The following is a 13,008-nucleotide window of genomic DNA, read 5'->3' as shown; positions in this document are numbered from 1 at the left end:
ATTGCCGGAAAGGCTTATGGCGAAGAACTTCGTCGTTCTTGACGCCGGCTCCCGGCAAGATCATTGCCGGAAAGGCTTATGGCGAAGAACTTCGTCGTTCTTGACACCGGCTCCCGGCAAGATCGTTGCCGGAAAGGCTTATGGCGAAGAACTTCGTCGTTCTTGACACCGGTTCCCGGCAAGATCGTTGCCGGAAAGGCTTATGGCGAAGAACTTCGTCGTTCTTGACGCCGGAAAGATTGGCCCTAAGGGCGTTGCCAGCCCCCGGGCTATAACTGCATTCAAACATAGCAAGTGATTAGCATCCGAAGTGCACTTAACTCGCTTGCGAACTTTGACTTCTGCTACATATTCCCTATGCCTGCTGGAATGCTTTCCGGTGCGTGTGATCCAGCCAGCAGCGCTTGAGGGGAGGGGCCCTTAGCGGCTATTCGGGAACATCGCCTCCCAGAAAGGTTTACCTTCTTGGTTCTAGCGCAACCGCACAAGTTACCGAGCGGACTCGAGGCAATATGGAGCGCAACTAGCCCCGAGAAGGCTCCTCGGCATACAGGTCTATGCAGAAATCTCAAATAAATAGCGCATGCTATCTTCCTGTTCAACCTCTCTTTGTACGTCCACCCTATGCTTTCTAGGGAAACTTGCCGGTGCAGGCACCCTTGCCGCAAGCGCCGAGTGTGGAACTTCAGCAGCCTGCTGGCGGGGTTACTACCGACAAGCAATCTTGTCGCAGCTAGTTGCAGCTTGCTTAAGCTGTTGAGCGGACTCGAAACAAAGTAAGGGCGCTAACGGCTCACTTAAGTTGCTGAGCGGACTTGAAGCAAAGTAAGGGCGCTAGCAGCTCACTTAAGTTGTTGAGCGAACTCGAAACAAAATAAGGGCGCAACTAGCTACGAGTTGATTCCTCCGCGCACAGGTTTTCCGTACAAAGAACAAGATCTCCGAGGCGGATAACTTTATATAGAAAGGAAATATCTAAAGTTTCGCATGACTTAGCTTTTTCTGTTGCCGCACTGGCGACGTTCTTTTGCTCGCCCGCTCCTTAGGAGCCATGACGATGAAGATTCAGCTTGCGCGCACGCCAGATCGGGTTCGCACAATCTCGACGCCCCCTACCTGGCGCGCCAGAGATGTCGGGGGGTGCTGATCCACCAACACCTATGGGGACAGGGCCCCTTTCGGTTCGGTGGGAGGCGGAGAGCGCACAAAGAGCGGATCGAGGCGGTACACGCGGGCGGTTTTACCCAGCTTCGGGCCGCACGGATGCGTAAAACCCTACTGCTGCTTGTCTGTGTGTATTGAACCTTTCCTCAGGAGCGATAAACGCTACCAGACTGAGCGTGGGGGTGTTCCTGGCGTCTCCAATGAGCCGAACTGGCCGAACCCCCTCTACGTTGCGCTTGGGCCTCCTTTTATACTTTCAAGGGGTCACCGACAGGTGGCAACGTAGACTAGAAGGGTAAAAATGGAAAAGGATGCGGTAGGTGCAGCTACCGCTACTGTGGATACAGTGCGCCCTACCTAACTCTGACGGCAGGGGACAAGGGCATTAAATGCCTGTCTGAGTCTCCCAAACAGTGCAAAAGGTGACCGTTAGGAGCGCCACCGTTTGCCACGATGGGCTTCTCTTCGTCTCCGCTTGCCACCACGTACCCCTAGCTGCACGGCCTCCTGCCACGTGTGCTTGGGAGAGTCCCAGAGCGACACGTTAGCAGGTGTGCTGGAGCGCGGGCACGAAGTGGGGGTTTCCCGCGGCAAGCTCCTTGCCGCGGCCGTCGTCTTGTCGCGTCCGGAAGCTTGTCGCTCGCCGGATCTTGCCGGGACGTAGGGCGCGTCGCGGCAAGCTTTCTTGGTATGCCTTGAGTAGCCTTCCCGGCAAGCTCCTCTTGCCGGGGTCTTGTCTCTTCCCGGCAAGATCCTCTTGCCGGGGCCTTGGTAGTCCTTCCCGGCAAGCTCCTCTTGCCGGGGACTTGGTTGGCCCTCCCGGCAAGCTCCTCTTGCCGGGGCCTTGGTTGGACCTCCCGGCAAGCTCCTCTTGCCGGGGCCTTGGTTTGAGTACTTTGTCCTTGAATGGTCTCCAAGGGAACCACGGAGAGTCTTGGCGGTCACCCGGCAAACCTTGCCGCGGGGTGCTGCAACTGCCCGTGCACGAGTTCGGGATACTAGGGTACCCCTACTCTAGTACACCGACAGCGTATAATCCATGGACTCAACATTAGTCATAAAGAATTCACATACTTATTGCAAAAATCTACATGTCATCAAAAACCAAGCACTACGCGCATGCTCCTAGGGGGATAGATTGGTAGGAAAAGACCATCGCTCGTCCCCGACCGCCACTCATAAGGAGGACAATCAAAGAACACCTCATGTTTCAAATTTGTTACATAACATTTACCATATGTGCATGCTACGGGACTTGCAAACTTCAACACAAGTATTTCTCAAATTCACAACTACTCAACTAGCACAACTTTGATATCACTATCTCCATATCTCAAAACAATCATCAAGCATCAAACTTCTCTTAGTATTCAAAACACTCATAAGAAAGTTTTTACTAATCTTGAATACCTAGCATATTAGTATTATTTAAGAAAATTACCATGCTATTTAGGACTCTAAAAATAATATAAGCGAAGCATGAGAGTTCATCTATTTCTTTAAAATGAAACCACCACCGTGCTCTAAAAAGATATAAGTCAAGCACTAGAGCAACAACAAACTACTCCGAAAGATATAAGTGAAGATCAATGAGTAGTTGAATAATTATGCAACTATGTGAAGAATCTCTAACATTTAAGAATTTCATATCTTGGTATTGTATTCAAACAGCAAGCAAAACAAAAGAAAATAAAATGACTCTCCAAGCAAAACACATATCATGTGGCGAATAAAAAATATAGCTCCAAGTAAAGTTACCGATGAACGAAGACGAAAGAGGGGATGCCATCTGGGGCATCCCCAAGCTTAGGCTTTTGGTTGTCCTTGAATATTACCTTGGGGTGCCTTGGTAATCCCCAAGCTTAGGATCTTGCCACTCCTTATTCCATAGTCCATCGAATCTTTACCCAAAACTTGAAAACTTCACAACACAAAACTTAACAGAAAACTCGTAAGCTCCGTTAGTATAAGAAAATAAATCACCACTTAGGTACTGTAATGAACTCATTATTTATTAATATTGGTGTTAAACCTACTGTATTAAAACTTCTCTATGGTTTATAAACTCTTTTACTCGCCATAGATTCATCAAAATAAGTAAACAACACATAGAAAAACAGAATCTGTCAAAAACAGAACAGTCTGTAGTAATCTGTATCAAACGTATACTTGTAGAACTCATAAAATTCTCAAATAAATTGGTGTACCTGAGTAATTTGTCTATTAATCATCTTAAAAAAGAATTAACTCAATAGCACGCTCCAATAAAAACTGGCATCAATTCTCGTGAGCGCTAAAGTTTCTGTTTTTTTACAGCAAGATCAAAAAGACTTTCCCCAAGTCTTCCCAACGGTTCTACTTGGCACAAACACTAATTAAAAGCATAAAACCACATCTAAGCAGAGTCTAGATGAATTATTTATTTCTAAACAGTAGCAAAAAGCAAGGAACAAAAATAAAGTTGGGTTGCCTCCCAACAAGCTCTATCGTTTAACGCCCCTAGCTAGGCATGATGATTTCAATGATGCTCACATAAAATATAAGAATTGTAACATAAAGAGAGCATCTTGAAGAATATGACTAGCAAATTTAAGTCTAACCCACTTCCTATGCATAGGGATATTGTGAGCAAACAACTTGTGGGAACAAGAATCAACTTGCATAGGAAGGTAAAACAAGGATAGCTTCAAAACATTAAGCGCATAGAGAGGAAACTTGATATTATTGCAATTCCTACAAGCATATATTCCTCCCTCATAATAATTTTCAGTAGCATCATGAATGAATTCAACAATATAACCAGCACCTAAAGCATTATTTTTATGATGCATAAGCATAGACTTTTTATTACTCTCCACATAAGCAAAATTCTTCTCATTCGGAATAGTGGGAGTATCATAAGAGACTCGAATACTATAAATTGTTTCCACATTAAAAGAGTAATGTTCAGAAAAGGGGTAATCATAATCATGACAAGTTTTATAAATATAATCACCACTTTTTATAGAATAAGTATCATCACAATAATCATCATAAGTAGGAGGCATGCTATCATCATTATAAATTTGCATATCAAAACTTGGGAGACTAAAAACATCATCTTCATCAAACATAGCATCCCCAAGCTTGGCCCTTTTCATATCATAAGCATAATCACTCTCATCATTAATAGTATGGATAGCACCAATAGTATAGCAATTATCATATTATTCCAAGCAAGTGCCAAAAAGATTTTCAAGATCATAAGAAGTATCATTATCTTCAAAATCATAATCATCACAACAAGCAATAGGCATAACGAGATCATCATCAAGTGCATCATCTTCCACAATTATTTTTGATTTATTTTCATGAGGCACAACAATAATGGGAGTAACATTATTTGGGAGAGATATCTTTTTATCATGGAGCAATCAAAAATTATATATGCATTGGAGACGTATCACTATACTTGTGAAATTGCCTTGGCAAAGGAATCCGGATTTCACAAGAGAACCAAGCACATCAAGAGACGCTTCAATTCCATCTGTGATCAAGTTAAGGAGGGAGACATAGAGATTTGCAAGATACATACGGATCTGAATGTTGCAGACCCGTTGACTAAGCCTCTCTCACGAGCAAAACATGATCAACACCAAGACTCCATGGGTGTAAGAATCATTACAATGTAATCTAGATTATTGACTCTAGTGCAAGTGGGAGACTGAAGGAAATATGCCCTAGAGGCAATAAGAATTTGTTATTTATATTTCCTTATATCATGATAAATGTTTATTATTAATGCTAGAATTGTATTAACCGGAAACTTAGTACATGTGTGAATACATAGACAAACAGAGTGTCACTAGTTTGCCTCTACTTGACTACCTCGTTGAATCAATGATGGTTATGTTTCCTAACCATAGACATGAGTTGTCATTTGATTAACAGGATCACATCATTAGAGAATGATGTGATTGACTTGACCCATCTGTTATCTTAGCACGATGATCGTTTAGTTTGTTGCTATTGCTTTCTCCATAACTTATACATGTTCCTATGACAATGAGATCATGCAACTCCCGAATACCGGAGGAACACTTTGTGTGCTACCAAATATCACAACGTAACTGGGTGATTATAAAGGTGCTCTACAGGTGTCTCTGATGGTGTTTGTTGAGTTGGCATAGATCAAGATTAGGATTTGTCACTCCGATTGTTGGAGAGGCATCTCTGGGCCCTCTCGGTAATGTACATCAATATAAGCCTTGCAAGCAATGTAGCTAATGAGTTAGTTATGGGATGTAGCATTACGGAATGAGTAAAGAGACTTGCCGGTAACGAGATTGAACTTGGTATTGAGATACTGATGATTGAATCTCGGGCAAGTAACATACCGATGACAAAGGGAACAACGTATGCTGTTATGCGGTTTGACTGATAAAGATCTTCGTAGAATATGTAGGAGCCAATATGAGCATCCAGGTTCTACTATTGGTTATTGACCGCAGACGTGCCTCGGTCATGTCTACATAGTTCTCGAACCCGTAGGGTCCGTGCGCTTAACGTTCGGTGACGATCGGTATTATGAGTTTATGTGTTTTGATGTACCGAAGATAGTTTGGAGTACCGGATGTGATCACAGACATGATGAGGAGTCTCAAAATGGTCGAGACATAAAGATTGATATATTGGACGACTATATTCGAACACCAGATGAGTTCCGGGGGTCACCGGATATTTATCAGAGTGCCGGGGGGTTATCAGAACCCCCGGGGGAACTAATGGGCCAACATGGGCCTTGTGGGAGAGAGAGGAGAGGGCCTAGGGCTGCCCCCCTTGGGAGTCCAAATTGGACAAGGAGGGGGGCGACGCCCCCTCTTTCCTCCCTCTCTCCCTCTCCTTCCTTCCCCTTCCCCCTTCCTATTTGGAATAGGAAAAGGGGAGTCCAACTCCTACTAGGAGGAGGACTCCCCCTCTCCTTGGCGCACCCCAAGGACGGACGGCCTCCCCCTTGCCCCTTTATATACGGGAGTAGGGGGCACCCTAGAACACACAAGTTGATTGTTTCTAGCCGTGTGTGGTGCCCCCCTCCACCATAATCCACCTCTGTCATATCGTAGCCGTGCTTAGGTGAAGCCCTGTTCCGGTAGCATCATCATCACCGTCATCACGCCGTCATGCTGATGAAGCTCTCCCTCGAAGCTCTACTGGATCGTGAGTTCGTGGGACGTCACCGAGCCGAACGTGTGCAGATCGCGGAGGTGCCGTACCTTCAGCGCTAGGATCGGTCGATCGTGAAGACGTACGACTACATCAACCTTGTTGTCATAACGCTTCCGCTTACGGTCTATAAGGGTACATAGACAACACTCCCTCTCGTTGCTATGCATCACCATGATCTTGCGTGTGCGTAGGATGTTTTTTTTTAAATTACTGCGTTCCCCAACAGTTGATTCCAAAGTAACTGTTCGCACTGATCATGCTGCTATTAAATATCTTATGGAAAAGAAAGATGCTAAACCTAGACATATTAGATGGGTTCTCTTGCTACAAGAATTAGATTTGCATATTATTGATAGAAAGGGAGCTGAGAACCCCGTTGCAGACAACTTGTCTAGGTTAGAAAATGTTCTTGATGACCCAGTGCCTATTGATGATAGTTTTCCAGATGAAGAATTAAATGTCATAAATGCCTCTCATAATACTCCATGGTATGCTGATTATGCTAATTGCATTGTTGCTAAATTTATACCACCTAGTTTCACATATCAGCCTCTCATAATACTGCATGGTAAGTTTTTCTATGATTTAAGACATTACTTCTGGGATGACCCACACCTTTATAAAGAAGGAGTAGATGGTGTTATTAGACGTTGTGTACCTGAGCATGAACAGGAACATATCCTATGCAAGTGCCACTCCGAGTCTTACGGAGGACACCACAATGGAGATAGAACTGCACATAAGGTATTGCAATCCGGTCTCTTTTGGCTCACTCTCTTTAAGGATGCTCGTAAGTTTGTTTTGTCTTGTGATCAATGTCAAAGAATTGGTAATATTAGTAGACGTCAGGAATTGCCTATGAATTATTCACTTGTTATTGAACCATTTGATGTTTGGGGCTTTGATTATACGGGACCTTTTCCTTCCTCTAATGGGTATACACATATTTTAGTTGTTGTTGATTACGTTACTAAGTGGGTAGAAGCTATTCCAACTAGTAGTGCTGATCATAACACCTCTATTAAGATGCTTAAAGAAGTTATTTGTGTGAGGTTTGGAGTCCCTAGATATTTAATGACTGATGGTGGTTCACATTTTATTCATGGCGCCTTCCGTAAAATGCTTTCTAAGTATGATGTTAATCATAGAATTGCATCTCCATATCATCCTCAGTCTAGTGGTCAAGTAGAACTGAGCAATAGAGAGATTAAATTAATTTTGCAAAGAACTGTTAATAGACCTAGAAAGAATTGGTCTAAGAAACTTGATGATGCATTGTGGGCTTATAGAACTGCTTATAAGAATCCTATGGGTATGTCTCCATATAAAATGGTTTATGGAAAAGCATGTCACATACCTCTTGAGATAGAACATAAGGCATATTGGGCTATTAAAGAGATCAATTATGATTTCAAACTTGCCGGTGAAAAGAGGTTATTTGACATTAGCTCGCTTGTTGAATGGAGAACCCAAGTGTCGCGGGATTTCCGCGGCCACCTAAGGGACCGGGTGGCCCCTTGTTGGTTCGGCAAGGGGACGGCGTGTTGCACAAAGAGCAGACCAACGCACGACGGCGCGACAGAGATCACACAAGTGATTTACCTAGGTTCGGGCCGCCGTGAGGCGTAAGACCCCACTCCTGCTTTATTGGATTGATGGAAGAATGAATGTGGGGGTGCGTAGTACACTTGCCCGGCGAGGCTTGCTTGCAGCAACTACATGCGTGTGGTGGCTTGGGGTTGTCAACTTTCCAACCTTCTAACCCCTCCTACGAGCACCATGGGCCTCCTTTTATAGATTAAGGGGTCACCACAGTGGCAAAGTGGTCATTATCCCCTGATATGATAGCAAATAGTGCTATCATACCAAACTCTGCGGGTCAACAGGGTGCATTAAATGCGCCGCTTAGTGTCACATCACTGGGCGCCCAACAAGGACCGCCGGGCTATCTTGCCAGCTCCGCATATGCTCTCTTAACACGTGTAGGACGGGTGTCATCTGTAGGCTTCTCTGTTGGAAATGGCTGCCATGTGGCGAATGGCTGCCTCTTAATTATCTTGCTGCTTGACACCACATTGACTGATGACGTGAGTCGTGCTTGAGTGGTTGGTGGGGCGGTTCTAGCCCCGCGAGCCCCGGCAGGCTCTGCCGGGGAGCCTCAGTTGCTGCTTCTGGTGGTGGCCTCGCCCCTTGTCGGGCTCGCTTGCCTGCTAAGGTAGGCCCTTCTCTTGCCGATATGCTGCTCCTTAGGCTCAATCTTGGTCCTTCTGAGCTGCATGTTGGTTCTTTAAATCTCTTGGTACTTCAATCTCTGACTTAAGATGGTGCTTCAATCTTGATCTTGTGCATGTGCACAGTTGGTCAACAGACCCAGGGTTTGTTGCACCGACAGAAGCCCCCGGGCCTACCCCGAACGCGTTGATGAGCATCATCGGGGTAGGGCCTAATAAGTGCACAGGCAAGGTTGCTGAAGGGGTTGGCTCCTTAAGTTTTCTATTGCTGCTTCACCAGCCTTGATTCCGGGCCAGTTTCTGGTTTTCCCGTGTGTGTGGCATAAAGCCAATAGTGGTGGGGTTGCTCCAGTAACGGCCTGTGAATGACTTTAACGCACGGGGTAGAAGCCGCTTCCCCTCCCTGCCCGGCCTATAAAAGGGAGGAGTGGCGGAGGGTGGAGTCATCCATTTCCGTGGTCCTCCTCTCCTCATCTCTTGTTTCTGCTGGTCATGCTTGAGGAGAAAGCCTGGGGCCAGCCCCCAGGTTCTGGCTCGGGGCATACGTCACCTCACGTTGGTGCTTATGCTTGGGGAGTGAGACTGGTTCTTGAGGTGGCGAGTCTTTTGGTTTCTTCGAGGCTCGTCCGGGAGGAGGGGCTGGAGTTCATTGGTAATCCCAGCATTGCCCCTCATGGAGGTCTTGGGGCTGACGTCGACGAGAGGCGCGCCTTCCTGCCCGCCAAGGTGGGGTTGTGGCACACCTCGAGCCCCCTGGCTGTCCCGGCTACTTGTTGTTTCTCCGCTAGAGGCGTCGGACGAGAGTCTTGGCGCTTCCGGGAAGCAGCAATGGTGAGGAGAAAGCGAGGGAAGACGAAGAAGGCGGGTGGTAGGGGGTAAGGTCAGAGTACGGCATGGATGCCTTCGCCTCCGACTGTCAACATGCCGCCTCGTCTTTCCGCTCTTCCCCTCCCTCCCCGGCATCATCATCACCAGCCTCTTCGGGTGATAGCCGGGGAGGGGTGTTCTCTTGGTGCCTTCTCCTCACCTCCAGCAGTCTTCCGGCTGAGCTTTGGTGGATGACTCCACTGGCGCTCAAGTCGAGGCTTCTTGCTGGCTCTGGAGGTGGCGACCAGAAGGGGTCGTGCCGTCCCCCGTGCTCCTCCTCTGCAGCCTCGCCACTCCTGGTCTTGTCAGGTCGTGCCCGACGGGCCCTGACAAGACCGGTGTGGGCTCCTGCTTGGGTGCTCCTTTTCTCGTCTTTTCCTCCTTCTGCCGTAGTGCTTGAAGGAGGGAAAACAAAAAGAGGGGATCATGGGGCACTTATATTTTTTCAATCTTAAATTTGTAGGCAAACGCCAAATTTTAATTCAAATAATGTAATCTCTCCAATCCATCTTTGTGTTCTGTAATGCTTGTGCTTGTATCTGCATGTCAATGAAAGAAATAAACCTTGCCAAGAACTCATGCATGTATACATCCATGCAGAGGTGGAGTGCCTCTTTACTGTAATTAAACGATTTTTCTCGGCAGGATATCCTGCCCACACCCTTTTCGTCTGCTGGGGAACAGACTGGGGCGCCAGCCCCCTGCCCACTCTCTTTTCACCAAGGGCCACTCCGACCATCCAGGCGGAAGCAACTTTCGCCAAGGATGGGAGCACCCTAGTTTCAAGAGAGCGCGCGAGATTTCTCTATGCACAAGTTGTATCTTAAAGAACACTAATGGATAAGAGGTAAACTTATCGGTTTGGGTTGCCGGGGACCATGGTGCCATGCGATCTTCTCGTCCCTTGTCGGAGTCAAGTTCATGGCAGGAACCTGCAACTCCATGTAGATGAGTATGAATTTAGGATGCAGTCCTATCTATATGCATATGCAAATGCTCATGAAATGCTTATGCGGTGATCTGGGTGTGCTTGTGCATGCATGCGATATCGATCGGGCCCCCTCACAGTGCTTCTTTATTTTATCTTGCATGGGGTCATCGCCCCGGCTTTGTACAAGGGGTTACATGCAACTGAGGCAAGGCCTGCACAAAAGGGTGGCTGTCGGGTAGTATTTACGGAGATGCTCAATATTCCATGAGTTTTGCAACAGTGTGCCATCTCCGGTCTCCAGACGAACTGCGCCAGGTCTGGTGACTCGTACCACCCAGTAAGGGCCTTCCCACTTTGGTGATAACTTGTTTGTACCCTTGGCGGACTGAACGCGCCTAAGGGCAAGGTCACCTTCCTCAAAACACTGGGCATGAACCCTGCGACTATGATAGCGACGCAGGGCTTGCTGGTACGTGCATCACACGTAGCTGCCCGGAGACGGTTCTCCTCAAGTAGCACAGCATCATCACACCAGTGCTGATCTTGTGGTACTTCATCGTAGGCAAGCACTTGAGGGGACCCGTAAATGAGTTCTGTGGGTATAACTGCTTCTGCTCCGTAGACCAGGGAGAAGGGAGTCTGCCCAATAGCTCGGTTAGGTGTCGTTCTGAGGGACCAGAGATCTACTGGCAGCTCCTCGATCCACCGCCTGTCGTGCTTCTGCAGCGTATCAAAAGTTCTTGTCTTGAGTCCATGAAGCACTTCAGCATTTTCCCTCTCAGCTTGTCCATTGCTCTACGGGTGTGCCACAGAAGCGAATGAGATTTTGCATCCGAGGGTGTGAACATATTGCATGAAGGCGTGGCTCGTGAACTGGGTGCCATTGTCCATGATGATCCTTGCCGGAACTCCGAAACGACACACCAATTATTTCAAGAACTTGATAGCTAACTGAGCAGTCACCTTTCTCACGGCAGTCACTTTCGGCCACTTTGTAAACTTGTCGATGGCAACGAACAAGAATTCAAAGCCCCCGATTGCTCGAGGGAAGGGGCCGAGGATATCGAGCCCCCAGACCGAAAATGGCCACGATAGAGGGATTATCTGAAGGGCTTGGGCAGGCAGGTGTATTCTGTTGGAATGGAACAACTAGGCTTCACATTTCGTGACGAGCTCAACTACATCTTGGAGGGCTGTGGGCCAATAGAATCCTTGCCGGAATGCTTTCCCAATTAATGCCCTTGATCCAATGTGTGAGCCGCACATTCCTATGTGAATCTCAGCCAGCAGTTCCTTTCCATCCTCCCGGCAAACACACTTCAATTTCACACTGTTGGGCCTCCTTCTGTACAGAGTGTCGTCAACAAACTGATACATACTAGCCTTCCGGGCTACTCTTTCAGCTTCATCATGATTGCCAGGGAGTTCTCCGGTTTGGAGGAGGTGGACAATGTGCCTTGCCCAAGTTGGAGCCTGGGGCTCAGCAACGAGGACTAGCGGCACCTCCTCGGCTGCGGGAGCACCAACCTCGTTCATGGGGTCCATAGGCCCGGCTGGAGGGGGTGGTCCGGCAGGCTGTGAGGAGTTGTTTCCGGCAGGGTCTATGCTGGGAGCAGATGGCTCTGCCAGGAGAGGCTTACCGTAGTCCATCTTTCTCCTTTTCCGGGCCATTGTGGCTGGTGATACGGAGGGTTGAGAGAGATGGAGAACAAAAGTTCCTGGTTCCACAGGAAGCTTCTGCGCAGCACACTTTGACAGGTGATCAGCTATGCTGTTTCCCGCACGGGGTACGTGCTCTATTTGCAACCTGTCAAAATGCTCATCCAATATCCTTACTTCGTCAACGTATGCTTCCATCAATGGGCTTTGGTAATCCTTGTTGACTTGTCTCACCACAAGCTATGGATCTCCTCGAATGATCAGCTTCTTAATTCCCAATTCTCCTCGAATATTGTTTGTGGCTTCTTCCCGGGCAAAGTGCATCTGGACGATGTACTTCAAGTGCTCCCCGGAGCGGGAAACAAGAAGCATGCCAGCCCCCGCACCTTGTAGGAAAAAGCACCAACAAAATAAATAATCCATTCTTGGGGTGATTCCTTGACGGGGAGAGCTGTCTCTGTCCTTTCCTCATCAGGGGTTGGCGTCCATTCTGCAATAAACTCTGCTAATGCCCTGCTCTGAATAGTTGAAGTGCTCTCAAACTTCAAACCAAAGATGGATAACTCCAAAGCCCATTCCACTATTCTGCCAGTTGCCTCAGGGTTTCGGAGTATCCTTTGCAATGGGAAACAAGTGACAACCATGATCTCAAGGGCTTGGAAGTAGTGGCGCAGTTTCCTTGAGGCCATAATGAGACCAAAGATCCACTTTTGCACACCAGAGTACCTCGATCTAGCCCACTGTAATAAAGAGATGATGAAGTACACTGGGCGCAGCACCACTTTCTTCCTTGTCGCGCCCTTGGGGTTGCTCTTGTTGCCATGCTCACTGTTGTCCTGATCCTTTTCTAACTTTGCCGTGATCTGACCGCTTTCTACCTCATCCACCTCTCGCTGCGCTACCAAAGCTACACTGACCACTTGGTTGGTTGCCGCCAAGTAAAGTAATAAC

The sequence above is a fragment of the Triticum dicoccoides genome, chromosome 5A (assembly GCF_002162155.2).
Source record: "Triticum dicoccoides isolate Atlit2015 ecotype Zavitan chromosome 5A, WEW_v2.0, whole genome shotgun sequence".
Taxonomy (NCBI): Eukaryota; Viridiplantae; Streptophyta; class Magnoliopsida; order Poales; family Poaceae; genus Triticum; species Triticum dicoccoides.
Note: the sequence above shows the minus strand (reverse complement) of the source record.